Source organism: Lacerta agilis, chromosome 8 (assembly GCF_009819535.1).
Source record: "Lacerta agilis isolate rLacAgi1 chromosome 8, rLacAgi1.pri, whole genome shotgun sequence".
NCBI classification, from domain to species: Eukaryota; Metazoa; Chordata; class Lepidosauria; order Squamata; family Lacertidae; genus Lacerta; species Lacerta agilis.
The window spans coordinates 72,455,077-72,482,901 of record NC_046319.1 but is presented as its reverse complement, the minus strand read 5'-3'; positions in this window follow the sequence as shown (position 1 = coordinate 72,482,901).

Here is a 27,825-nt window from a genome sequence, read left to right as displayed (position 1 = left end):
GTGCCCTGATTTCTCCCTGCCAGCAGAGAAGGGCCGTGGAAACAGCTCCTGAGGAATGAGGGTTCCTTCTCAAAGCCTAATTACTGTTTACCAGGCTTTGGGGAAAATGCTATTGGACTATAGGACGATGTCAGAGTCCTCACACCTCCTGCCAGAAGCCATACAAGCGCCTCCTTCTGCTCCTTCATTCAGACCAGAAAGAAGGGGCTTTCCCAACCATTGCACTGCTCCCACATCACTGTATTGTTCAGCCTCGGCAATGGTTGGGAAACCAGCTGTGAAAAGAGGCATATCCTCAGGGAGGCCCTCATAATGTCAGAGTGATCAAAAGCCAAGCAGGTAACCTATGAAAGAAGAAGCTGACTTGGAGGGAATTATGGGCCAAGGAACGGTGACCAAGGATTCCAACTGGGAAGGACTGGTCCAGTGAGGAGCAGGAAATTATGGAAATAGAGAGTGCATGCTTTCCCAGAAATCCTATATTTTTATATTGTAACACAAAGCTCTTTTTTCATATTAGATGCAATCTTTTTAAGGAACTCTGTGGGAATCAGCCAGATGCCTCTTCCAGTCTAACCATACCTACACTGTCAGTAAACAGGTAATTTAAATCAATGTGTTCCTCCCTCAGGCTTTATGATAAAACTGAGATGGAAACAGCCTAATTCTATTGAGGCAAAAAGTAATCAACAATTAGCATGTCACACACATGCTCTTCCCAGAAATCAGGTGAACCTGGAACCTGCTTGCAACCATGGGGCCATTGAAGTTTGCGCTGTCAGTTTTGTAGCTTTTCAGTATTTTTCTTTTTAAATCTAATCGTTATAGCTATCTTCCCTCCAGCGTGAGAGCCATTAAGCCTCTGAATACCTGTTGTTGCAGATCACAGTGAAAGATATGACCCACAAAGGGATGTGCATGCACTGGTGGCTGCCACATCTCTTTGAGGTTCGGAAAGTGGTGTTAAAATATACTAGCTTAGAATAAGTCAGATTTGTTGTTTTCTGTGTACATATTTCCCCAAATGTTCCCAGATTCTTAAGTGTCCTTCTTCTAACATTTTTAATTCCTATTTGGGAACTGGATTCTTACTGCACTGCTGTCTTATTTTTCTTAAATAAATATGTATTGTGTACTTTTTGTGGATTTTTGGATACAGTCTTGATCCAAACCAGTACCTCAGATCCCTTTGGGAATCCTGGGTGTTATGTTCTGCTGGAGACATCGGGCAACAGAAAGTGGTCATTTAGTTCCGGCTTTCTGGAATCACCCAGATGTCCTTTGTACCCACAGTGGTTTCCTGGACCTGAAGGGAAGAATTGTTAGCAAGAGTGGTGACACTCTAATATTCTGGGAATTTGGCATTACTACGATACATATCTCAAACACATGATGATATGAAAGAATTGGTCTGAGCTTTAAAAATAAAATTAAAGGCTTAATGTGCTGTCAAGTGGGGGGGGGGGGAATTCAACCTGGTGACAGTAAATAGGTGGAGAGGTGGAGAAGTGAGCATCTTGCAGGGTGAGAGGCTTGGCGAAAAAAGGAAAGCTCCATGGTGAAAATAAGAAGGGCCTGTCATTGGGAGTCGGGGAGTGTCCATGCGACTTGCCAATGCTGTGACTTGTTTGCAAAGCATTTTGAGGTTGAATTGCTTGCATCAACTGGGAACCTGACTCTCCTTTTACATCAGATGAGTCTCAAGGGGTGTCCAGAGCACTGTCTAGCCCTGTTGTGTTGGATGCATTTCAGTTGGTAAGATTCAAGGACATTGCCCCTTGCCCCTCTTTTCTGAGGAAAACCAGCAGGGAGGGGAGAGCTGACTAGGTCAGGGAGGTGATTAATGCCTCCTTGCAAGAGGGGGTGGTTCCTGTCTACTTGAAGGAGGCAGTGGTGTGCCATCATCACAGATGGGTTATGTGGACCCCCCCCCAGTTGTTTCATGGTGGCCCTTGGAGGTGGGACTTGTGGGATGGGACTTTTGGGGTGAAGTGTCATAGACATCTTCAATCAAACTCTAGAGGGGTGGAGCATAACCAATTGACTGGAGGTAGTATTCTAATACTACTGATGCTTGTTGTATGCATGGCCAATGTATCCTGCCAGGCTGCTCAGTCAGTGGAATTGGGGGGGGCAGTGTCTGTGGCACCCTGTCTGAAGGCAACTAGGAGAGACAGACAGACCAGTTGTCATGCCCATGGCCTGTAGTTCAGTGTCAGGAGAGAGATGAGCTAGCTGAGTCCAGGAATGATAAACCATGGACTGGAAAACTCAAGTTGAATCCTGATACTGAAGCTCCACCATGATTACCCCCCAGGGTAGTGTAACTTTCAGGCTTCCTGTCTGCTATATATGCTTCCCCATTCTGAAATATTCATCTGAAAGAAGACTTGGTAATGCAAGAAAATCTCAAACTTAATTATAAAAAGACAGGACAATTATAGGGGGGGGGAGTTTGCAGGGATCAGTGCTGTTTTCCTAGATTCCAGAGCTCACTGTGAACTTCCTTGTTCTGTGAGAATGGCAATAGAACAGCACCCACCAAAAGGTGCCCACAGCTGAGCTCCAGTGAACCTCGGCTGAAACAATGCCCTAAGTTAATTTCTTCAGAGGAGAAACCTCTTATCTAACAAAACATCTGATTTTGATAATGATTTTAGCTGTGCAATGTATTTTATTTTGTTTTTATCATGTTCTATGTACTTTATCTTTGTAATCTCTTCGGCTAAACCAATAAATAATAATTGCATTTGTATCTGAAAGAAACAGTTCCGAGAACCAGCATTTTATTTTTCATAACCATTTATTTTGCATTGTAATGATCATAATGAAAAATTAACTATTCTTTAATGATACACTACAGGGTCATTTGTAGTTAGAATCCACAATCGCCACATTGCAACCCACCTTTTCTCTGTCCCTTGCTTCCCTTTACCGCCACCAAATGCATAAAAGAAAGAACCAGAGATCCTGATTTCTGGATTTCACCACTAGGCCAATTCCAATTTCCCCTCATTGTCATGAATTTTGGAATACAGAAGGAGGAGGTTTACACTGTCCCATCTACCCTTCCTGTTCAGGCTGGTGTGAGATTTGCGAAGCATCAAAACATCTTTTTTGGGTAATAAAAAGGATAAATCTCCCAGCTCCAATTAGTCTTCTGTTTTTCGGGATGGCACAAAAATCTGCAGTTGCACAACCTTGGAAAGTGAAATACTGGTGCACTAAGAAAACTGGGGGAAAGAAAACAAATGTTGACATTAGTCCTTACCCAGGGACTAGGAGATGGTGCCTGTAATGGTGAATGAGAATTTTAATAAGTTAGTTTTAAAATGTATATATTTAAATCTGAATATTATCATAATTTCATCAGAACATGAATATACAAAATATTGAACATTAGAAGTTCAGGTAAAAAAACCTCAGATAGATATAATTCAAAATTACATCATACTCAAAGGAGTCTCAAGAAATGAAAATTATTAATAAACAGGTTTTTTTAAAAAAAAACATAATGAGATTAGTGAACCTGAAAGCAGGCCTAATTAACAAGATCAACCAAATCAAATTCTTGTGGCCAGGTGAGTTGCAATAAAATTGGAGGAATGCTATTCCTGCCATCTTCTGAACATGTTAAAAGCCACATACTGTGCCCACAGACCAAAATCGGAAAACAACACTCCCTCCCCTCCCTGGTGTGTGGGCCTTGAGTGTGTGAACCTGGCATGAGTCTACAGTGTGATGCACCCACATAAAATGCTGGAGTACCACTCCATTGTCTCTCAGGATGCTTGAATGCCAACTGAGGCTCCCTCATTGTCCCAAAATGTGGTCTAGGCACCCAGAGAATCCTTTTTATTTTACCATATCCATTTTCATGTTAAACACATCTAACATGAATCCCAAGAGCCAATCAGGAATTCACCTGAGAATTCTTACTCAGCCCTTGAAAGAGAAACTAGCAAAGCCAAGGCTGTAAAGGGCAGGAGAAGAATGAGAAGAAAGAATGTAGGGCAGAGGCAGCTCAAATGGCTTGGACTCTGCCTCTTCCCTCCTGGGGCAAATCAGCCCATATACCCCTCACCTGTTCATTCCCAATCCCCCCTTCTTTTCAGGAAGGAAGGGTGTGGTAAATTTGGCTCCTCTCAAAACAGCATTATTCCTCAGAACTATGTTGATAGGGAGGTGTGAATGTAAGGCTGCATCCAAGCACATAAAAAGAGCGATTCATTTAAATGTGTTGTAAACTTCATGTAAGGAAATTCTGTTGGTGAAAGATGGAACTGCACAACGCCATCTGTTGCGACAGCATTATAACGCATAAAAAGCTCTTTATGAATGTAGCTAAATCATGACATTGGCAAAATAATGTATGATTGTAGAAAGGATCATATCCTCCCTCTCTTCCTCCTGTGTATCCCCTAAATCCATTCTGGGGTTTTCCCAATTCTGTGGTGCAGATTTTGGGAGGATACAGAGCACATAAATGCAAAAGAGGGACGAAATTATCTTGCACAACTGTAAATCCTTGCACTAATTGTCTGAGTTAGCCAGAAACTGCTCATTGACACAGAATTTAAGGAAATTTATTACATGCCATTTACATAATAAATATGCTTTTTGAGCAAGAGGAACACATTTTGTCCTGGACTGCATCCCAGTGATGGAGAGATCCAGATGCAACTGGGGTGAAGCAATGAATGCACTTTTTAACTTTTGTTCAGAAGGGTAATTTATATACACATCTTGCTCTGAATCCTCCTTCTGGATAAGCAAGTGGATTAATAGAGTTAAAGGACACAGACCAGGCAAGCAAAACACTCAGGAAGGGTACAGAGTGGGTCCAGTGAAAGATGTGCCCCCTCTCACTTTACCAGCTACATGCAAGAGAAAGGAAGACAGAGGAAAGGAGACACAGAGGGAGTCTGCATGACCCAGCTGATGATTAGGCCTTTTTTTTTTTTTTACCTGATCGCGGGAAAATGATACCAATAGTAAGAAGTCCTTTTAATTGAACACACCGGGTCTCATTCTCAAGGCAGTTGACGGTTTTATCACTTTCACACTCTGTGGTTCCATTGGAGTAGCAGGCTGGGCACTGCAGACCATTTTCGGGAATCGTGTTGCGATCAGGAACTGCCAAAATCAATAGTATAGTGAGCATGTTAATGGTTTTGTCTATTTTTGTATTTGTGTTATATTGATAGAATCTACACTAGGACCTTACAGTTTTGGTGGGGCAGCTGCAAGTCATCTTGGATGAAAATATGATCTAGACACAATCTGGCTTCATTACTGACCATGGGACAAAGTCACCATTGGTCTCTGAGATGAATGACCTTTACCCAAAGGGGGGGGGTCGAGGAGTGTGAACATGCTTTTCCTTTTAATCTCTCTGACGGTTTTCATGTCATCGGATATGGTGTAGCCTCTCTGAATTTTTTTTGCTTTTAGTCCCCTATTTTTATACAACGAACCACCCTGAGACCTCTGGCCATAGAGTGGTATATAAATTCAAGAAAGACTGTAATAATAATAATAATAAATAACTGCTAGCTTAGATAGTGCTTATATTGCCAATTAAAAGACTGACCAGAAGCAACTCAAGGGTCATTTAAAATGACACCTGGTTCCCGATTGTGCAGGTGCACCAGAAACAATAGTGTAAGGCACACCAAACATTCAACTTTTTTTTAAAAAAAAAAAGTCCAAAAACTGGAACACTCACTTCTGGTTTTTTATCATTCGGGAGCCGCAATGTTCAACTCCCAAGGTGTTCGTAGCGAAGGTACAACTGTATTTGGAATATCCAATTGTAAGTTAACTTGAAGGGACCATAAGACGTTTGTGAGGCAGAGTTCCTAAATTGTATCTCTTTAGACACTTTTAAATCCTAGGAAATTAAAATGACATGTCTGAACCAATCTAATTGTGAGGCGACCATTTGGGGAAGTGGGTCATTAAAATAGCAGAGTTCCACAGCAACACATCAAAGGAATGGAAGCTGCTCCCTGTGCAGTAATAAGACCAGCATTAGGTTAGCAAATTTAGAACAGGTGGGATGTGACTGTTCTCAGGAAAAGACAAGCTGCCAAGGCAGGCGTGCTGCTGTGCCTATGCAAGGTACAAAACTTCTTGTTGTGGACAACTTCACTGTAGGCTTCAGGTTTTATATATTTATAAATAACCCATATATCATAAAGACACCACAGTGTCTGCTGTGCATTATGGTCTCATAGAAAACACAGAGCCTGGGTTAAAGCACGCCTGGTACCTTTGAAATCTCAAATCAGCTGGATATAGAGGCAGTGTTCAACAATACCTTAACATCCAGCAAAAACATGGCTGGGACAAGAGGCACTGGGACCATGCAGAAACAGATCCGCTCAGCAATCAAGATGAGGCTCTGATCCTTCATGGTGCTGCTTCGAGGGGCAGGAAGGAGCGGCCTGTTTTGAAAAGTAATCCATCCCTTATCAGGAAGAGACACAGCTGCCCAGTGGGTCCCTCTTTTTCACAGTTTCTCCTCATTCCTGCCTCCCCGTTCTGCCTGACTCTCCACCCCTTGAGAGACCCTAATAGTCCTGAGCTGCTCAACCCAACCTGTAGCCATTTGGGGCTGTCTCACCCCATTTGAAAGAGGTGCAGATTCTCTAAGTACTGCTGATTGACTAAGAATCCAGGCCATGGCCAAATTCAGTGCAAAGCCCTAACATGTTAATGATTCTAAAATGATGCAGAAACTTACGGCTGAGAATTTCATTGTTACACAGTTCAGGCTTGCAGCAGTACCTCTTCATCTGATAGAATTGACCATCCCCTGCAGTGAAGGCATAATAGCCTGTCTTACAATAGCTGGAACTCGAGCATCTATTCGAAATTTGCACTTGGTTTTTGACTGTGAAAAAGAATGTGAAAGAAATATCTAGATCTGGAAAAAAATATGCAGGTCTATTGCTCCTAAGGCACATTCCTTGTAATGGTTCCAATTTTCTACATTGCCTGAATCAGGACCTTTTCAAACTAACAATATAGAAATATTATTAAATTTGGCAATGGAATGTATGAGCTTCATTTCAGGTCAAATTTGTACCACCAGGCATCATGCCTTCTATACATCTGCCAATACATCTCACATGCACTTCACTCTCCCTTTTAGTCAATCATAACAGTTTGCAGGTTGGGAAAAATGCTTCCCTCAACTCCTGTTGCCCAATGAACAACAGTTCGACACTTGGCAAGACATTGCATTGCACCAACCTTACTGCAACCCTTGCCTCTCTCCCTCCAAGAATGTAGCAGTGATGTTGGGGCATATGGTCAAGTGAGCACCACCATACCACCCAGGATTGCCCCAAGGCATTTTGGCACCTGAGGTGAATCACAAAATGGCACCCACACCCTCCTGAGTGAAGGGGTGGGTGAATCAGGAACAAGCAAAGGGAACAAATCAACCTTAACCAATGGTTGAAGTAGGAACCAAAGTTTGTCAGGGTGGAGGAGCCACTCTGAATCAAGCTGGGTAACTGAAGCAAACTACAGGAATACTTCCTTAATGTTGGTTCCTTCCTCATCATTTCATCACTGAAAATTACTTAAAAATTAATTGACATTGTGTGAAGCACCTTCATCTCCCATCCTGATTGCTCAGCTTTTGAATAGTTTTTATAAATCTGTGAAAGGGCTCTCAATTTTAATGTCATTTATGGCAAAGGGGATATTCCACTTATATTCCAGGCTTAGTGTCCTAGTTTGATAACCAAAACTAAACAGCAGTTCATTGATTTGGGTCAATAGGGATTTCTGGTTAATGCAAATCAAGTTCTCCAAACTTGGAGATGAGCACGCAAATTCAGCCACTGGTTATGATCAGGTGTTTTTAGATTCCCCAGTTTCATATGTCAGCCATTGGGAAACTGTGATCCTCCAGATGTTGTAGGACTACATCTCCCATCATCCCTGACTGGTGGCCAGGCTAGCTGAGGCTGATGGGAGTTCTAATTCATCTACAGATTAATTGTCACAGCTTTCTCATCTCACTTTTTCCATAGCTGAGTTGCCCAACATAGAGTTCTAATGCTAGTAGAACCCATAGTTCAACTATGTTAACATGGACCTAATCCAACAACAGAAGAAAAAAAGTCAGGAAAATCTTACTTATATTTGTACGCAGAACAGTTGCCTCACAGAAATCTTCATTGGTCTCACATGTTCTTTTTAAGAAGCCACTAAACTCCGTTCCAGTCTTGTTGAAGACATGTCTGCACACCCTAGCTAATGCTGAGGACAGGAGCAAAAATTTACTTCATGGATTATCATGATCATTTACATTATTATTATTATTATTATTATTATTATTATTATTATTATTATTTGGTTTTGTGGTTTGCTTAATGAGAGTCAGAGGAGGGTGATAGTGAATTAAAACTTTTCAATTAAAAGGGTTCAATTTAATAAGCATTTTAATAAAAGAAAATGAAATAAAACGAGTAAAAGACTCATTAATTAAAACTCTTGAAGCCACAGGCCAGAACACTGGTTTAATTATTTCCAAGAGGTGGGGAGGTGAGCCCTCCCTTTCCCACAGCCAACTTTTCCTCCCATCCAGACTCTCACGTAAATACATTTTCTTCCCACTGTTTGGTTACAAGCTTAGATCTGAGCACAATTAAACTATGGTATTTTTTTAAAAGAGGTAGTTAGGGCTCCAATTTGAATGGCTTTAAAAGAGAATTAGACAAATTGATGGAGAATAAGGCTCTCAGTGGCTACTAAGCATAATGCCTGTGTGCTGCCTCCAATATCAAATGTAGCATATTTCAAATATCAGTTGCCGGAACCCACAGTAAGCCAGAGTGCTGCTGCTGCACTGAAGTCCTGATTGTGTGCTTCTCATAGTCATTGGGTTGGCTAGTGTGAGAACAGGATCCTGGACTAGCGATGAACCAATCTATCAATGTCACTTGCTCTTAATTTCTAATTTTTGCAAATTATTTATTTATCTGCAGCCACTTCCTCCAAGAGACTCAAGGCTGTGTACATTATTCTCCCCTCCCCATTTTATCCTCAGAAGCTTCTTGGCATGTTATGCCGAGGGATAGTGCCTGGTCTAGGATCCCCCAGTGAGCTTTGTGGCTGAGTGGGGATTCAAACCCTGGTCTCCTGGATCTGTGTCTGACACTCTGATAACAACAACACACTGGTTCTCTTAATTTCAGCTCCCGAGATTTCCACAACCACTAAGTAGTAGTAAGGAATCTGGATCCCCACCAGTGAGTTTATGTGAACTTTTCCAAAGAGGTGGTGTTTTTCTTTTAAAAAATGTATTTAATTTCTTCCTGCTACGATCATACTTTGTTTTTTTACCCTTTACTTTCCTAAGAAACTTTTACTCACCATTCCAATGGAATTATTATTCTGTCCTATTTTCTAAATCATATTTTCTCGACCTCCCACACTAAAGAAAAGATTGTTGATCTTCTTAGGACTTTCCCTGAACTTTGAAATCATGCCCATCATTTTCATCTGGCAATCTCTTGCTTTTGCACACACCCACCCCACCCATTTCCACACCTAGCCGTGTGTGTGTGTGTGTGTGTGTGTGTACACACGCACGCACACACAAAAACACAGACAAACACACAGACAAACAACACACACACACACACACACACACACACAGAGAGAGAGAGAGAGAGAGGTTTTCACAATTTTGTGTGTATTGCTAGAATGCAGCTTCCATGTTAGAGTGGGATATTTCATTACAAATCTGTATGATATCATTTATCTCCATGACATCACAAGAAATAAACTCTTGACTTGGCTCTCCTCTACTTTCTCTTTGCTCTCTGTGGTGTTGATCTGGACTCCTAACTTCCCTTCCCTCCCAAGCAGCAAGTTCTCTTCAGTGTCCTCTAAAGATCATTAAATGTTCCCCATCTTACCTGGAGAAAGCAGGGCCAAGAAGAGGCATAAGCTCAGGAGTGCCTTCATCATTCGAGAAAGATTAGGAGACTCAGAGCAGAGATGGATCATCAAATGAATTGATGCGGGTAGGGGCTTGCCTGGACAGATTTATAGGCCATGGACTCATGTCGCAAGTAATACTTGGGAACAAATAGTTCAGTGAGGTCTCGGAATGAGAGTTGTTTGTTTACTACAAATATAAAGAGAGACATACAGTACTGAAATTCAAAGCTCACTGTTGGAGTTTTCTTCCTCTTAATAAAAAAGAAAAAAAATTCCCCACCCATCTGACTGGACAACCCAGCCACTCTGGGTGGCTTCAAGGTTATACAGAAACATAATAAACCATCAAACATTTAAAACCTCCCTATACAAGGCTGCCTTCAGATGTATTCTAAAGGTTCTATAGTTATTTGTCTCCTTGACATCTGATGGGAGGTCATTCCACAGTGTGGGCACCACAACCATGAAGGCCCTCAGAACTAGATCTCAGTGTCTGAGCTGAATGACGGGTGTGGAGATGCTCCTTCAGAAAAATCCTGGATATTGGATCCATATGGAATGTGCTCCGGGTGCACATGGATGCAATGAAGGCTTTAGCAAGTAAAACTGATCCTCCTGTCTTGGCCAAGGTTTCCAAAGGGTAAAAGGGATAAAGTGAGACCTCAAGAGTGGAAGGTGCCAATGACTGAGAGAGTTCCAGGTATGAATCAGCCACGCACACAAATATGAGGAAGGTCTCGATGGGAGCCAGCAATGGCCATGCAGCTTCCTCCATTAGGGAGCTACACAAACATGGCCATTCTCTCAACCAGTCGAATGGGAGGCTTCAGGCCATGTGCAAAGGCCACTTTAGGAAGAGACATTGTTGGTTAAGCTCCAAATTATCCCCAAAAGCTGTTAGTGCACCCACACAGAAGAAGAGTGGGCGCAGTGAATGAAGTAAGAATAAGATATAAAGTGAGGTATCTGGAAGTAAGAAGGCTGATCGCCGAAGAATTGATGCTTTTGAATTATGGTGCTGGAGGAGACTCTTGAGAGTCCCATGGACTGCAAGAAGATCAAACCTATCCATTCTCAAAGAAATCAGCCCTGAGTGCTCACTAGAAGGACAGATCCTGAAGTTGAGGCTCCAGTACTTTGGCCACCTCATGAGAAGAGAAGACTCCCTAGAAAAGACCCTGATGTTGGGAAAGATGGAGGGCACAAGGAGAAGGGGACGACAGAGGATGAGATGGTTGGACAGTGTTCTCGAAGCTACTACATGAGTTTGGCCAAACTGCGAGAGGCAGTGAAGGATAGGCGTGCCTGGCGTGCTCTGGTCCATGGGGTCACGAAGAGTCGGGACACGACTGAACGACCTGAACAACAACAACAACATCTGGAAGTAAAGGATTTTCTGTTTGTGGGTGGCTTTTATATTTTTGCTCCAGTGGAAATAGGTAAGAACAAATCTGATTTGGAGAGCTTCAGAAAGAAAGAAAGCAGCATCTAGGCACGTGATGAGGTTGGGGGGGGAGGATTAGGCATTCTGTTGTCATTATTGGGATAAGGGCACACCTCAGGCATCTGCCAATCCTTAATTCCATGTGAGGGATGAGTAAAAAATGGAGTAGTGGGACCTAGGTGTGCGTGTTGGATTGATACTCAAAGGATGCAGGTGGTGCTGTGGCCTAAAGCACTGAGCCTCTAGGGCTTGCCGATCACAAGGTCTGCAGTTTGAATCTGCACTATGGCGTAAGTTTCTATTTTTCTGCCCCACATCCTCCAACCTAGCAGTTGGAAAGCATACCAATGCAAGTAGATAAATAGATACCACTGTGATGGGAAGGTAAACAGTGATTATATGCCACTCTGACACTTGTCATGATCCTCTATGGGCCAGAAGCAATTTAGTCATGCTGGCCACATGACCCATAAAGCTTCTCTGGGCAGACACTGGCACCCTTGGCGTGAAAGTGGAGATGAGTGCCGCATCGCAAAGTCGAATTCAACTGGAGTTAACCGTCCAGGGGTTATTTACCTTTACCTGAAACCCAAAGCTCACCTAACAAGAAGTGAGTCCATTTTTCGCCACCCTTTCTCAGGAACCCACAGTTGGAAGCTATAGTATACACCTGGCAGTCTTGGGGGGCACTGCTTCCGCACAAGAGTTAGAGAAAATCCCCACATGCCCATATTTTTTTGAATTTGTCTAACCTTCCACAATTATTTTCTGTGCTACAATCTGCTCCTCTGAAACTTTGTTGTTTATGCAGCCAGACTACTGCAGCTACTAAAGGTAAAGCTCTTCAATTTCTTTTAGTAATCTTGGTTTTTGAATTATTATTATTTTAAAAGCATAGCTGCCGTTCAGTTTTATTAGATTTATAAGGCTGTATCTACATAGTCTTAAAGAATCCTAAAAGGTTTTGGAAAGTGAGAATACAGACAATTGTCTCTTAGCGAATGAGGCAGCTGCCACATATATTGGTGCAGGACAGAAGGAAAGATGTCATTTCCCGCTGGTAGAGATACTGCAGGACAACGGACAGCTCCAAGTGAGAAGGTTTACAAAGTCAATTGAGGACATCTGACAGAACAATTAATTTAGTGCTTTAGTTGTTCTGCTGCAAACACTAAGTGTTTGAATGGCTTGCAATAATGTTTTTTAATCTCTTCCCACAATGGCTGGGACTGCCAACCATATTCTTCAGTGCCTGGCTATAGCTCTCAATTATTACCGACATGTGCACAAACTGCTAATACTATCACATCAAAGGTCTATGGGAAGTTGATGGTTCCTTGATGGATAAAGGTATATTCTGAGCCCGTGCCTCTGTCTTTGCTTGTACTTGATGTTGCGTTTTACTGAGTTGGAAGGAGCAATATACTGATCAAAGTGCAATGAAAGCCTCAAGGTACTGCTCAGGTGAATGCTCAGCTGGCAAAGCTAAACAAAGCTCACGACTGTTGAAAGGTGTCAGGGACACACTGCTATGCACTGAATGACTCCAAGTTAATTACTGAGAGGTAATTAAATCATTTTACAGAACTTTGCTCCTCCTTGTTCTAATTCTGTCAGATTATTCGGACAGGGAGAGATACTTTGATTCAGCTGATCTGTCTGGTGATGACTGTCCTTAGCCACATTTTCTTGAATTGAACTGTGCTAGTTGTTTATACCTGATTCAAATCCCATCCTCCATTTTCAAAAGATAAGAAGAACCCTGAAGTACAGACAAATCCTACTTGGAGCAGCTCCTCAGATGTCCATGGGGTCCAGGACTATCATGACAGGACCCACTATGTGGGTCTGGCAGCAGGGGGTCACCTCACAAGTAGATTGCTTCTGACATAAATCATGATAATTTGCTAGAATCAAGGGGTGTCTAAAGAGCCAAAATTATGACCTTGGCCTAGGTTAATAACGCAGTGGTTAAGTCCAAAAAACTGGACCAAGAATACAAAATTTAAGACACCTTTATAACATTCCCTATGCATGATTAGCCTGTGAATGATCTATTTCAAGCAGAATAATTGGATACTTAAGCTTATCTACAGCTCATGAACAGTTTATGGTCCCTTCAAGTTCACATTCAATTGTTTCAAATATTGACCGTAGGACCCACGTATCTTATCCAAGTGTCCTCCTAAATAAGCCTTTAGCTGGTCCTGGTCAGTCATTTAATTGGCAAAATAAGCGAATTATCACACACAGATACAAAAACAGACAAAACCATTAACATGCTCCATATATTGTGATCTTGGCAGTTCCTGATTGCAGCATGCTGGCTGAAAATGGTCTGCGGTGTCCAGTCTGCTTCTCCAAAGGAACCCAAAAAGTGTAAAAGTGAGAAGGACCGTCAACTGCCTTGAGAATGAGACCCAGTGTGTTGATTTTTAAAGGAGTTCCTACTATAGGTGACATTGCTACTCAGACAGGGGGAAAGGCCTACTCATTGGCAGGGTCATACAGACTCCCTCCTGTTTTCCTTCTCCCTCCTCGCTTTCCTTTAAATGTTGCTGGAAAAGTGAGAGGGAACACATCTCTCACTGGCCCCACTCTGCACCCTTCCTTAGTTTTTTGCCTGCCTTGACTGTGTCTTTTATCTCTCATAATGCCACTTGATTGTACAGAAGGAGGATTTAAAGTGAGATGTGTATATAAAATACCTTTCCTTGCAAAAGTAAAAATGCATTGATTGCTACACCCCAGTTGCATCTAGATTCTCTCCAAACACTGAGATGCAGTCTAGGACAGGAACTATGTCCCTCTTGCTCAAAACGTGTATTTATTATGTGAAAGAGATGCAATAAATTTCCTTAAATTCTGTGACAATGAGCAGTATCTGGCTAACTCAGACCATTAGTGCAAGGATTTAAAGTTGTGCAACGGAAATTTCTGTGCTCTTCTGCCTGCATGTGCTCTGTATCCTCCCAAAATCTGCTCCACAAAATTGGGGGAACTCCCAGAATGGATTTAGGGGATACACAGGGGGAGGAAAAGAGAGAGGATATGTTCCTTTCCACAAGCATATATCATTTTGCTGATGTCATAAGTTAGCTAAATTCGTAAAAATATAAAGTGCTTTATATGTTTCACACATTAAACTGTATCACTATTTTGATGTGTGCTAGATCTAGTCTTAGATGCATAGCTTTGTATCAACATAGTTTTGAGGAATTATGGTATTTTGAGAGGGGGCAAATTTGCCAAATCCCTCCTTTCTGAAAAGAAGAGGGGATTTGGAATGAATAGGGAAGGGGCATAAGAGCTGGTTTGCTCCATGAGGGAAGAGGCAGAGTCCAGGCCATTTGAGCTGCTTCTGCCCTACATTCTTTCTTCTCATCCTTCTCCTGCCCTTTACAGCCTGGGCTTTTGCTAGTTTATCTTTTGAGGGCTGAGTAAGAATTCTGAGGGGAGGAGTTCCTGATTGGACCTTGGGATTCCCCCTTTTCACCTACTTCATGTTAGATGAGTCTGACATGAAAATAGATATGGTAAAATAAAAGGAGGATTCTCTGGATGCTTAGATGATAGTGGGGCAATGAGGGAGCCTCAGTTGGCATCCAACCATCCTGAGAGACAAAGGAAGTGAACACCCAACTTGATTCAATGCCAGGTTCCACACACTCAAGGCCTGTTTTCAAATCCTCTAATTTCAGTATATTTTATAAATATAACCTGTTCATTAATAATCTTCATGTCTTGAGACTCCTTTGGGTATGGTGGCAATTTTGAATTACATCTGAGTTATTTTTTGCCTGAACTTCTAATGCTGAAAATTTTGAACCCAGCCAGATGGGAGGGGTATAAATAATACCTTACTGGTAGTATTATTGTACATACATGTTTGAATGAAATTATAATTTTCAGATTTCTGAAATATACACATTTTAGAAGTAACTTATTAAATTCTCATTCACCATCAGAGGCACAATCTCCTGGTCTCTGGGTAAAGGACTAATGGCAGCATTTCTTCCTTTTCCCCCAGCTCTTTTTATCAACCACAATTTCACTTCCAAGGCTGTGGAACAACAGATTTTTGTGCCATCCAAAAAAATGGAAGGAGAGTTGGAGCAGGGAAAAATGTCCTTTTAGTTGTGCAAGGAAGATGTTATAATGCTTCACGAATATCACACCAGCCTGAACATGAAGGGTAAATTGCACAGTATAGGCAATGAGGGGGAATTGGAGCCTAGTGGTAAAATTCAGGACTCAGGAAGTCTGGTTCTTTCTCTTTTTTTTGCTTTTGGTGGAGATAAAGGGAAACAAGGGGTAGAGAAAAAGGGGTCAGAATGTGGGGATTCTAACTCAAAGAGCCCTGTAGTGTATCATTAAAAAGTAGTTAAGTTTTCATTATGATATTACAATACAAAATAAATGGTTATAGGAAATAAAATGCTGGTTCTTGGATCTGTTTCTTCAGACACAAATGTGATTAATATTTATTGGTTTAGCCGAAGATATTACAAAAGATAAAATACATAAAACAGGATAAAAACAAAATAAAATACATTACACTGCTAAAACAATTATTAAAATTGGACGTTTTCCTCAGATAAGAGGTTTCTCCTCTGAAGAATTAAAGTCTGGGCATTTTTTCAGCTTCGGCACGTCTCAGGTGGGTGCCATTTACCATTTAAAAGAACAACGAAGAATCTCATGGTGAGCTCTTGCACCTGTAAATCTAGAAAAATAGCACTGATCCCAACAAACTATTACCCATTATAATAATCCTGTCTTTTTCTAATTAAGTTTTAGTTTTTCTTCCATTACCAATTGATTAAAAAAAACCAAGTCTTCTTTCAGATGAATACTTTGGAATGGGAGCAGCATGGAGCCTAAAAGTTACAGGACCCTTGGGGCAATCATGGTGGAGCTTCAGTACAGTGGTACCTCTGGATGTGAATGGGATCTGTTCTAGAGCCCCGTTCGCATCATGAAACGTCCTGCAACTTGAAGTGCCGTGTCTGCGCATGTGCGTGATGTGATTCAGTGCTTCTCTGCGTATGCGTATGTGCATGACGAACCTGGAAGTAACCCATTCCAGTACTTCTGGGTTTGGCGCATTCGTAACCAGCGCCGAACGTAACCTGCAGCAGCCGTAACACGAGGTATGACTAAATCAGGATTCAGGTACAGTTTTCAAGTAAATGGTGTATCATTCCTGAACTCAGTCAGCTCATCTCTCCTGACACTAACGTACAGGCCAAGGCATCAGTAGTATAAGGGACCCTACCTCCTGTTAGTTGCTTATGCCACCACTGCCTAGAGTTTGATTGATGATGTCATATGACACTCCACCCATAAGCCCATCCAAGAAGGCCCACCTCCAAGGGCCACTATGAAATAATCTGGGGACGAGCATTTACGTTACCCATCTGTGATGATGACACGCTGTTGCCTCCTTCAAGTAGTCAGAGACCACCCCCTCTGGAAAGGAGGGCATTAATCACCTCCCTGACGCAGTCAGCTGTTCCCCTCCCTGAGAGTTTTCCTCAGACAAGAGGGGCAAGGGGCAATGTTCCTGAATCTTACCAACTTATACTCATCCAACACAACAGGGCTAGACAGTGCTCTGGACACCCCTTGAGATTCAACCTTAAAATGCTTTGCCAAAGAAGTCACAGCATTTACAAGTCCAAGCACACTACCTGACTCCCATTGACAGGCCCTCCCCATTTTCACATTGGAGCTTTTCCTTTTCTCACCCAGCCTCTCACCCTGGGAGAATCCCACTTTTTCACCTCTGTACCTGGTTACTGGCACAAGCTTGAGATTTCCCCCACCACCACTTGATGGCACATTAAACATTTTATTTCATCTTATTTTTAAAGCACAGACCAATACTTATCACCATGTGCTTTTGATACATATCACAGCAATGCCATGTCATCCCCCCACCCAACTCTCCTTTAGTGGTTTCCTAATAATGAAACATTGAAAATAACTAGGATGAAAAATGCCACATTTTGTTAGATGTGATTACAAACATATTTTGTTGTTAAGTCGTTTAGTCGTGTCTGACTCTTTGTGACCCATGGACCAGAGCACACCAGCATTCCTGTAAACAGGTTACAAGAGGAGATGTTATCCACAACTCTTTCATTCCCGTAGCTTATGAGATGGACCCATCGTTTCAAGAGCTTGTTCTCTTGTTGGCTCTTAAACAAAAGGCCAAACTCCCAGAATATTAGTATGTCAACACTCTTGCTATCAAGTCTTCCCTTCAGGTCCAGGAAACACCTGTGGGTACAAAGGACATCTGGGTGATTCCAGAAAGCAGAGCTAAACCAGCACTCTCTGTTGCCTGATGTCTCCTGCAAAATATATCACACAGGATAATGAAGGAGATCTGATGCACTAGTTTGGATCAAGACTGTATCCAAATAAGCACAAAAGTACAGGAATTGCTGTACATATTTATTTAAGGCAAATAAAACAACAGTGTATTAAGAACCCGTTACTAAATAAGAATAAAGGATGGTAGATGAAGGTTAATTAGGAATTTTTGGAACATCTGAGAAAATATATACACAGGAAAAAAAACAGATCTGACTTCGTCTAAACTAGTATATTTAACACGTGTCAGGTAGCAGAGGAACCAACAACCATTGGCAGGTTGCCAGTAACAGATACACAAGAAAAATTCATTACCCATCTACTTTTTATTCAATGTTTACAGGGAGATGCTTGGGAATGCAGCACTCTTGGAATAATGGCATAATCCTGAGTAAATCTCCACTCCCCTTCTGTCCCCACTTCCTCATTCATCAACAGCACCACCCCCTCTATAGTTACCTCTTAGGGCCATCTGTCCGTGAGCTCTTTGCATGCATGTTTCAGGGAGATGGTGGATCTGAAATTCTTTCCAGAGATAACATGTAAGCCAGCTACTCCAGCTCTGCCTCCTCCTACTCTCCCATTATTTCCCAACTTCTCCCCTCATCTTCCTCTGAGCTGTGATCTCCCACAACCTATGTTGTAATTCTGAACTGTCTTCTTCTCTGGAAGGGTCAGGTTAGGGAGGTGGTCTCCACCATTCCTCCTCTGCCCAGTCCTTGACATCACTCCCCTCTCCAGAGCCCTCCTCCGCTCACCCCGGTGGTTTTGGTCAGTTGGGGTGGCATGTATGCAATGCCCTTTGCATGTATGGTTAATGGACATGTTCTGCATACTCCCATGATCTTTCTTCTGGTCAATACCCCTTCCACACAATCAGGTATTGCAACTTCTTTCTTTGCATCCTGGAGTCTAGAATTTGTTCTACATCGTACTTTTCCTCTACTTTTACCATGTCTATGTGCCTGGTAAGGGTGTGCAGTCATGATGGGTGACAAGACTGATCTGTGCAACATGGGGTGAATTTTCCTACATACAGGCAATTGGAGCCAGAAAGTCACAGGGTTGAACTGTCTTTTGCTGCCGAAACCAACAGGGTGTCGGTCAGGGTTGGGAAGGTATGTGAGGATGTATCCATAACTGACAACACCACTTTGTGACCCACAGAGAGGATGCGGTAACCATCACTGCGTGTGTATCCCTTTGCAGATCACATCTTCCACTGTGATCTGTAACAACAGGTATTCAGAGGCTTACTGGCTCTCATACTGGAGGGAGGATAGTTATCATAACTACATTTTAACAAATACTGATAAGTTACAAAAACTGACAGTGCAAACCTGAGTGGCCCCATGGATATAAGCAGGCTCCTGGTTCACCGATTTCTGGGAAGAGCATGTGTGTCACATGCTAATTGCTGATTACTTTGTGCCTCATTAGGTTTAGTTTGTTTCCAGCTCAGTTTTACCAAAAAAGCCCGAGGGAGGAACACATTTATTAGCTGACTCCCACAGAGTCCTTAAAAAGATTGTATTCAATATGAAAAATCAGCTTTGTGTTACAATATAAAAATATAAGGATTTCTGGGAAAGCATGCACCTCTCTATTTCCATATTTTCCCTTTCCTCACTGGACCAGTCCTTCCCAGTTGGAATCCTTGGTCACCCTTTCTTTGCCCATAAATCCCTACAAATCAGCTTCTTCTTCCATAGGTCCATTTTGGTTCATTCTTCCTTGGCTTCTGATCACTCCAGCATTATGAGGGCCTGCCTGAGTATATGCTGCTGAATAGGAATACAACACCAACTCAGTGAAGGCTAGTTTTCTCAGATTGAGTTTAAAGATCCAGCTGAGGAAAAAATAGATTGCAATATAATTTTTGTATGTGTGAGTGAGAGAGGTTTCTTAAACAGTGGCTTTATTCTAGGATTAAATAGTGTGAGGCAGGGGAGATGGACTGAAGCGCCAGAGAAACCAAAATTCCCAACTGGAGGTTGAACATAGATATTGTGGGTTATTTCGCCCTGCCTGAATTTGTCTAATCCTCTTTTTCAGGTTATCTAAGCTAGTGGCCATCGCAGCTCCTATGGAAGTAAGTTCATGATTGAACTATGAACAGCATAAAATATTAGCAGTGAAAGCCACATTTGGATAGACCTAAGAGTGGACTAGTCACATTTATGGAAGAGCCTATCAGTGGCAATTAATTGTGATGGATATGCTCTTTCCAGTTGCTGGGTGGAGAACAGTGGGAGTGGGCGACTGCCCTCCTGTCATCATCGTCCTGTGCCCATGGACATCTGATCAGCCACTCCAAGAAGGATGCTGCTACACTGCAGGGGTCTTCTTATCTTCTGAAAATGGAGCATGGGATTTGAAGTGGGTATAAACAACTATGTAGCTGGATTCAGCTCAGGGACAAACGTGGCTAAGGATAGTCATCACTAAACAGATCAGCTGACTCAAAGTATCCTCTGCCTTTCACAACAATCTGACACAATTAGAACAAGGAGGGGCAAAGTTCAGTAAAATGATTTGATCAGCTCTCAGTAGCGATCTTGGAGTCATTGTATTCTATTCAGTGCCTACCAGTGTGTCCCTGGCACCTTTCAACAGACCTGTGCTATGTCTCGCTTTGCCAGCTGAGCAGTCACCTGAGCAGTACCTTGAGGCTTTCATTGCACTTTGATTAGTGGCCTGGAAGAAGAGAAAAGGTATATTGCTCCCTCCCACTCAGTAAGACCCCACATCAAGCAAAGGCAAAAAGCAGAGGCATTGGCTTGGAATTATTATTTTTTTCTATTTTTAGTGATGAGCATAAGCAGATGGCCTCAACTGACTTTGCAGCCTTCCTGGAACAAGCTGTTTGTGGTTCCTGCAGTATCATTACCTTACAGTGGTATCTGTATACAAACTTAATTCTTTCCAGAGGCCCATTCCTCAGCTGAAAACAGTTCTTATCCTGAGGCGTGCTTTCACTACTGGGGCCTCCTGCTGCACATGATTTCCATTCGCATTCTCAAGTAAAGTTCTCACCAGGAGCAGCTACTTCCGGGTTAGCATAGTTCATAACCCCGAAGCGTTTGTAACCAGAAAACGTTTGTATCCAGAGGTACCACTATACTTTCTACCTCAGCCTTACTTGCCTCCACCTGAAGCAATTGCTTCGCTGCCACAGAGTCACTCTCCTTTTTCTGTGCGGATCCAGTTTTACTGGTTGAAGCCTCCATTGCATCCACGTTTGAAGTGTGACTCGGAGTCAAGTGTGAATTTCATGCTCTTTATTCATGCTCTTTATTCAGCTCATAGTAGTGAGGAATGCAGTTTCCCCAAAACGTTTGCTTTATATACACTATTACACAATGGGCCCCACGTGATTGGCTAATTCCGGGATACTCCTGTATGCCAATGGGGGTTGCAGATTCACTTCCACCTGGAGCTGGATTGGGTGGCTCCTGCGGACCAATCAGACTGCTGCAATCTCAATCCTATTGTTCTAGGACCAATCAGGCTGCTGCATTTTGGATCCTATTCAACTCAGTACATAACACACGTGCACGGCAATATGAAGTCAACATTTTACCCACAGCTCATCCCATCCTTCCTAGCCTTGCTGGGATGGATCTAGTATCCAGGCTTTTCTCTTCTTTAGAAGAGGAATCCTTAGATGTATTCAGGGGATTTCCTGTAGGTTGCTACCAGGTTTTGCCTTTGCCTTTTTTTTGTTCCCAGCTCCTTTATTGGGTGCCGTCAGAATTTAAATTTTAAATTAACTGTATAGGGGAAGAAGTCTGAAAGGTGCCTTTTGACAACTAATGAGATTGTGCATAAATAATTTAGACAATTTCAACAGTGAGTTTGAATGTCATCATTTTCTCTATGTCTTCATGCAAAAAAAAAAAAAAAACCACACACACGCACACACAAACACACACACACACACACACACACACACAAACAAAGAACAACCACTCCTCTTCCCTGAACTCACTGAACATTGGTCCCAAGTGTTGCCTGCAGCACAAAACACGTAGCCTGTAAATCCCTCCAAGTAGAGCCTCTTCATGCATCTCTTCTCTTTCTAGATGATGAAGGCACTCCTGAGCACAGGCCTCCTCTTGGCCCTGCTTTCTCCAGGCAAGTAGGAACCAGTAGGATGGGCAACTTTTAATTATATTTAGAGGACAGAGGAATCTGGGAGAGCTGAATTTAAGAGAGCTAGTGTGTTGTAGTCATTAGAGGGTCAGACAAGGATCCAGGAGGCCAGAGTTCAAATCCCCACTCAGCCATGGAGCTCACTGGGGATGCTGGACCAGTCACTATACCTCAGCTTATCCTACCTCACAGGGTTGTTGTGAGGATAAAATGGGGAGCGGAGAAGCATGTGCACAGCCTTGAGCTGCTATGAGGAAAGTGCAGGAAACATATACATAAATAAAAAATTTGAAACTAAGAACAACTGAGATTTGTTTACAGGTGGGTAGCCGTGTTGGTCTGCCATAATCGAAACAAAATAGGAAACAAAATAGGAAATTCTTTCCAGTAGCACCTTAGAGACCAACTGAGTTTGTTCTTGGTATGAGCTTTCGTGTGCATGCACACTTCTTCAGATACCAAGAAGGATCTGGTACCTGAAGAAGATGGTATCTGAAGAAGTGTGCATGCACACGAAAGCTCATACCAAGAACAAACTCAGTTGGTCTCTAAGGTGCTACTGGAAAGAATTTCCTATTTTGTTTCCTATTTTGTTGAGATTTGTTTGTTTTTTTTCCTTCTGGCAAATACTTAATAAGACCATATCAGACTGGCAAAATCTAGTGTTAGAATATTTACAATTAGCTAAGACAACTGGAAAAATAAGAGGACAAATGATTCAACAGTGTGGGAAGAATGGAGAATATTTAAAGAATATTTAGTGAGTCATGGTATAAACGGAATCCTAAGGGCAGACATAGATTGAACTTTCATATAAAGAAAAGGAGATAAGAAGAAAAAATTGAGTAACAAACACAAATATATAACTGCACATTATTCTAATATATAATATAAATGCAATGAGAATAATTGGAAGTTGTTTGAGTTGTGTGTGTGTGTGTGTGTGTGTTTTGCCTTTTCCTTTTTTTCTAGTAGTTATGTCTGTAAAAACTTTTACTACCAGCTGTAAAAGGTACATGATGTATATGTCTATGTTTTTGTGATTTTAACCAATAATAATTTAATTTATTTAAAAAAGAAAGAAACTAAGAACAACTGAAATGCATAGAATAGTCCAGTTCTCACAAAAAAACCTGAGGACTATGGTATGCATATGATCAGGACTTCATGGCATCAGCAGCAGCACTTTCCCCTCTTGTAGTTTCCAGCAAGTGATATTTGAAATAGGCTAGTAACTGAAAGTACTATGTTTAGTAGCCACTGGTAGCCTAATTCTGCACCATTTGTCTAAATCTTTTGTGAAGCCATTCAAGTTGATAGCTTTGTCAGTCTTACCAGAGAGGGATCAAAATGTTTGTATTTTAACTTTGTCCATATCATGCAGAACTGTATGTGCTTCCAGAAAGTCTCCTCTTTCTCCCCTCTTAACTGTCCTAACACCCCCCCCCCAAACATTGTCAACATTTTTCATAGGTGAGGTCCCCCAGCATAGCTAGTAGAACCCTTAAAGTTCAACTCTCTTAACCTGAATTAGACCCTGTTCATTTAACTCTGCTTAAAACTGGTTTAGATGCAAAATCTTCTCCCCATGAGGTCTAGTAAGTGATGGTGCATCTGGCCATTGCTCCTTTAGCTCAGCTCACATCTAAGATTGTAATCAAACAGTAGAGAGAAAAAGGCATTGAAGTGACTGAGTGGATGGGAGGAAAAATGGGCCGCGGGAAAGGGAGGGTTTACCTTCAACCTCCTTGGACATAATTAAACCAGTGTTCTGGCCCATGGCTTTTACTCATCTTATTTTGAAAAGATCTTATTAACTTGAACCCCACTTGATTTAAAAGATTTAATTCACTCTCACCTCCTCTGTGTCAAATTAAGCAAACCACAAAACCAAATAATAATCATGTTAATGATAATAATAATCCATGAAGCAATCTTTTGTTCCTCTCCTCAGCATTACCTATGAACTGCAGATACGCGTTTAACAGCCATGGAGTGACAGTTGATGGCTATTTAGAAACAACTTGTAACGCCAAGCAAGATACCTGTGCTGCCACTGTTATGCGTACAAATATAAGTAAGATTTGTCTTGCTTTTTGTCTTTTGTTGTTGGAATTACCAGATTAGTGGTAAGGAAGCTGTGGCACATAAGGTGTAGATGAATGAGAACTCCCATCTGGCACATCCAGACTGGCCACCAGTCAGAGATGATGGGAGATGTAGTCCAGCAACATCTGGAGGATAACAGCTTCCCAGTCCTGCAGTAAGGAAGGGCTTACATTTGAAAATGGGGAATCCAAAATCGCCTAATCTCAAGCATCAGATTTCCAGTATGGATTGGAGAACCTGTTTTGCATTAACCAGAAATCTCCATGTACCCATACCAATGAACTCCAGTTTAGTTTTGGTTATCAAACCAGGGCAATCATGCTGCAACACAAGCTGAAAGTTCCCCTTGCCATAAATTACATTAAAGTGGAGTGTCCTTTCCCAAACACCATAAAGTCTATTCAAAAGCCAAGCAATCAAAGGAAGAGAGATGAAGGTGCTTCACACTTTCATGGCTCTTTATCACACTGCAAGTAATTTGAAAAAACTATCATGAATTATTTCATAATTCTCTGTCGAAATGATGAGGAACGAACCAACATAAAGGATATATCGTTCTTCCTTGTGCCTGATAATAATGTTGTTGTTCAGTCGTTCAGTCGTGTCTGATTCTTCGTGACCCCATGGACCAGAGCCCGCCAGGCACGCCTATCCTTCACTGCCTCTTGCAGTTTGGCCAAACTCATGTTAGTCGCTTTGAGAACACTGTCCAACCATCTCATCCTCTGTCGTCCCCTTCTCCTTGTGTCCTCCATCTTTCCCAACATCAGGGTCTTTTCTAGGGAGTCTTCTCCCTAGAATAATAATATTTATTATTTGTACCCCGCCCATCTGGCTGGATTTCCCCAGCCACTCTGGGCGGCTTCCAACAAAAATCAGATACAAAATATCACACATTAAAAACTTCCCTGAAAAGGGCTGCCTTCAGGTTTTTTCTGAATGTCAGGTAGTTGTTTATCTCCTTGACCTGTGATGGGAGGGCGTTCCACAGGGCGGGTGCCACTACCGAGAAGGCCCTCTGCCTGGTTCCCTGTAGCTTTGCTTCTCACAGTGAGGGAACCACCAGAAGGCCCTCGGCACTGGATCTCAGTGTTCGGGCTGAATGATGGGGGTGGAGACGCTCCTTCAGGTATACAGGACCGAGGCCGTTTAGGGCTTTAAAGGTCAGCACCAACACTTTGAATTGTGCTCGGAAACGTACTGGGAGTCAATGTAGATCTCTCAGGACCGGTGTTATGTGGTCCCGGCGGCCACTCCCAGTCACCAGTCTAGCTGCCGCATTCTGGATTAATTGCAGTTTCCGGGTCACCTTCAAAGGTAGCCCCACATAGAGCGCATTCCAGTAGTCCAAGCGGGAGATAACCAGAGCATGCACCACTTTGGTGAGACAGTCCGTGGGCAGGTAGGGTCTCAGCCTGCATACCAGGTGGAGCTGGTAGACAGCTGCCCTGGATACAGAATTAACCTGCGCTTCCATGGACAGTTGTGAGTCCAAAATGACTCCCAGGCTGCGCACCTGGTCCTTCAGGGGCACAGTTACCCCTTCAGGACCAGGGAATCCTCCACACCTGCCCTCCTCCTGTCCCCCAAAAACAGTACTTCTGTCTTGTCAGGATTCAACATATTGTACATATTCACCCACCCCTTCTTCCCCGGAGTGTGTGGTTGCCATTTTGTGGTTCGCCTCAGGTGCCAAAATACCTTGGGGCAATTCTGGGTGGGATGGTGGTGCTCACTTGACCATCTGTTCCGACATCATTGCTGCATACTTGGAGGGAGAGGGGAAATGGGACAGTGAGATGGTGTAGTTGAAGTGCACTGCCAAGTATCTTGGGTTCAGGGAAATATTTCCCCACCCTGTAAAGGGTTATGATCGACCAGCAGAGAGAATGCACAGTATGGCACGTGTATTGTCAGAAATATAGAAGAAGCCATTAATCTTCATGCTGCAGATTGGACCTGAAATGAAGTTCTACATACATTCCATATTTAATGCATTTTATTCTGGTCTATAATCATAATAAAGCTTTGAGTGTATTTTACAAACCACTGTTGCAATCAAAATTATTCATGCCCCATTGCAAATTGGGTTGATTATCAAAATTTAGAGACTTTCAGCTGTTTGGAATGAGCAAGTCAAACCAAAGCCATTGAAATAGCTCTGCACAATGGCTGCTTCAAGTGCTTTCCTCAAATTCAGCTGAAAAGGGAACTTATCCTGCCAAGAACAACAACATTATTTATTTTGGTTGAAAGACCCACAAAATTATTTTCAAAAAGCAAAATAAAAGAGAAATACAGGGAAGATTAAAAGACAGTCACTTTGTTTTATCCGGAGCCTGTAGGTTTCTATTTCTTATTACTTCTGAGAGGAACTTAGCCAAAGCCAGGGTAGTATCATCTGACTTATATTGGCTTCTCTAGTCTCACTATTATTCAACCCATCCTTGACAAACATCTTTTAAATGCCTGCAGTAATACAGTATTTTGTATTCCACCAGGCTCATACAAGCCATTAGGAATACATCTTTCCACTGGTTAAGTGATAGCTGTTTCTTTACTTTTAATAATGTTTTTATTGTATGCTTTATGTATTATGACAGGAAAACATTTTGATATTTTTCTTTCTATGATATAGTGGTATATACATATTTTACTTAATAAAGCCCATCACTTTAGATTGCTGAATTTTGCATGTTGTTTTTTTGAAAAGGGATGGAGTTGTGGCGGATGACTAGAACCGGTATAGTGACTGTGCCATTCCAAGTGCAACTTTGGAATGGATGCACACTATCCAGCTTTTGTTCCTCAGGCCATTACAGCTTCACTGCAGCGGGTGGTGAATTCTTTGAGATGAAGAAGTACTGCTGCAGCACTCAATTGTGTAACAATGCAACTCTCAGCCGTAAGTTTCTGCATCAATTTAGAATCCTTAATATGTTAGGGTTGTGCACTGGATTTGGCCAAGGCCTGGATCCTTAGTCAATCAGCAGTAATCAGAGGAACTGCACCTCATCCCAATGGATTGAAACAGCCCCAGGTGGCTACAGGTTGGCTGGAGCAGCTCAAGACAATTACGGACTCTCAAGGAGTGGAGAGTCAGGCAGGATAAGGAGGCAGGCATGAGGAGAAACTGTGAAAAAGAGGGACCTACTGGGCAGCTACATCTCTGCCAGGAAAGGGATGGGTTGCCATTCCAGCCAGGCCTCTACTTCTTCCTGCCCCTCAAAGCAGCGCCATGCAGGCTCAGTTCCTTCTTCTGACAGGATGTGATCCTGCACAGTGCCAGTGTCCTTTTCCCAGCCATATTTTTACTGTATGCTAAGATAGAGTTACACATGGTCCCTATATCAAAGAGATGTGAGATTCCAGCGGTACCAGGCATGCTGTAACCCAGACTCTGGGTTTCCATCCTGTGGGACCATAATTGACAGCAGGCACTGTGGTGGCCTTACAACCCACCTATCTTATCCAGGTGTCCTCCTAAATGACCCTCAAGCTGTTTCTGGTCAATCTTTTAACTGGCAAAGGAAGGACTATCAAAGCTGACAGTTATTATTTATATTTATTGTTTATTGAATTTATATACTGCCCTGAATCTGGAGGTCTCGGCACTATTCACAGAAAGTGATGGCTAGTTCATTGCTGAAGTGCATTGATGAAGACATAATATCTGTACAAAGATAAAGGCCTAAGAGCAGCATATATTTTCAGATGGGCTACACCATAATCAATGGCAGGAAAACCACCAGAGAGATTGAGAAGGA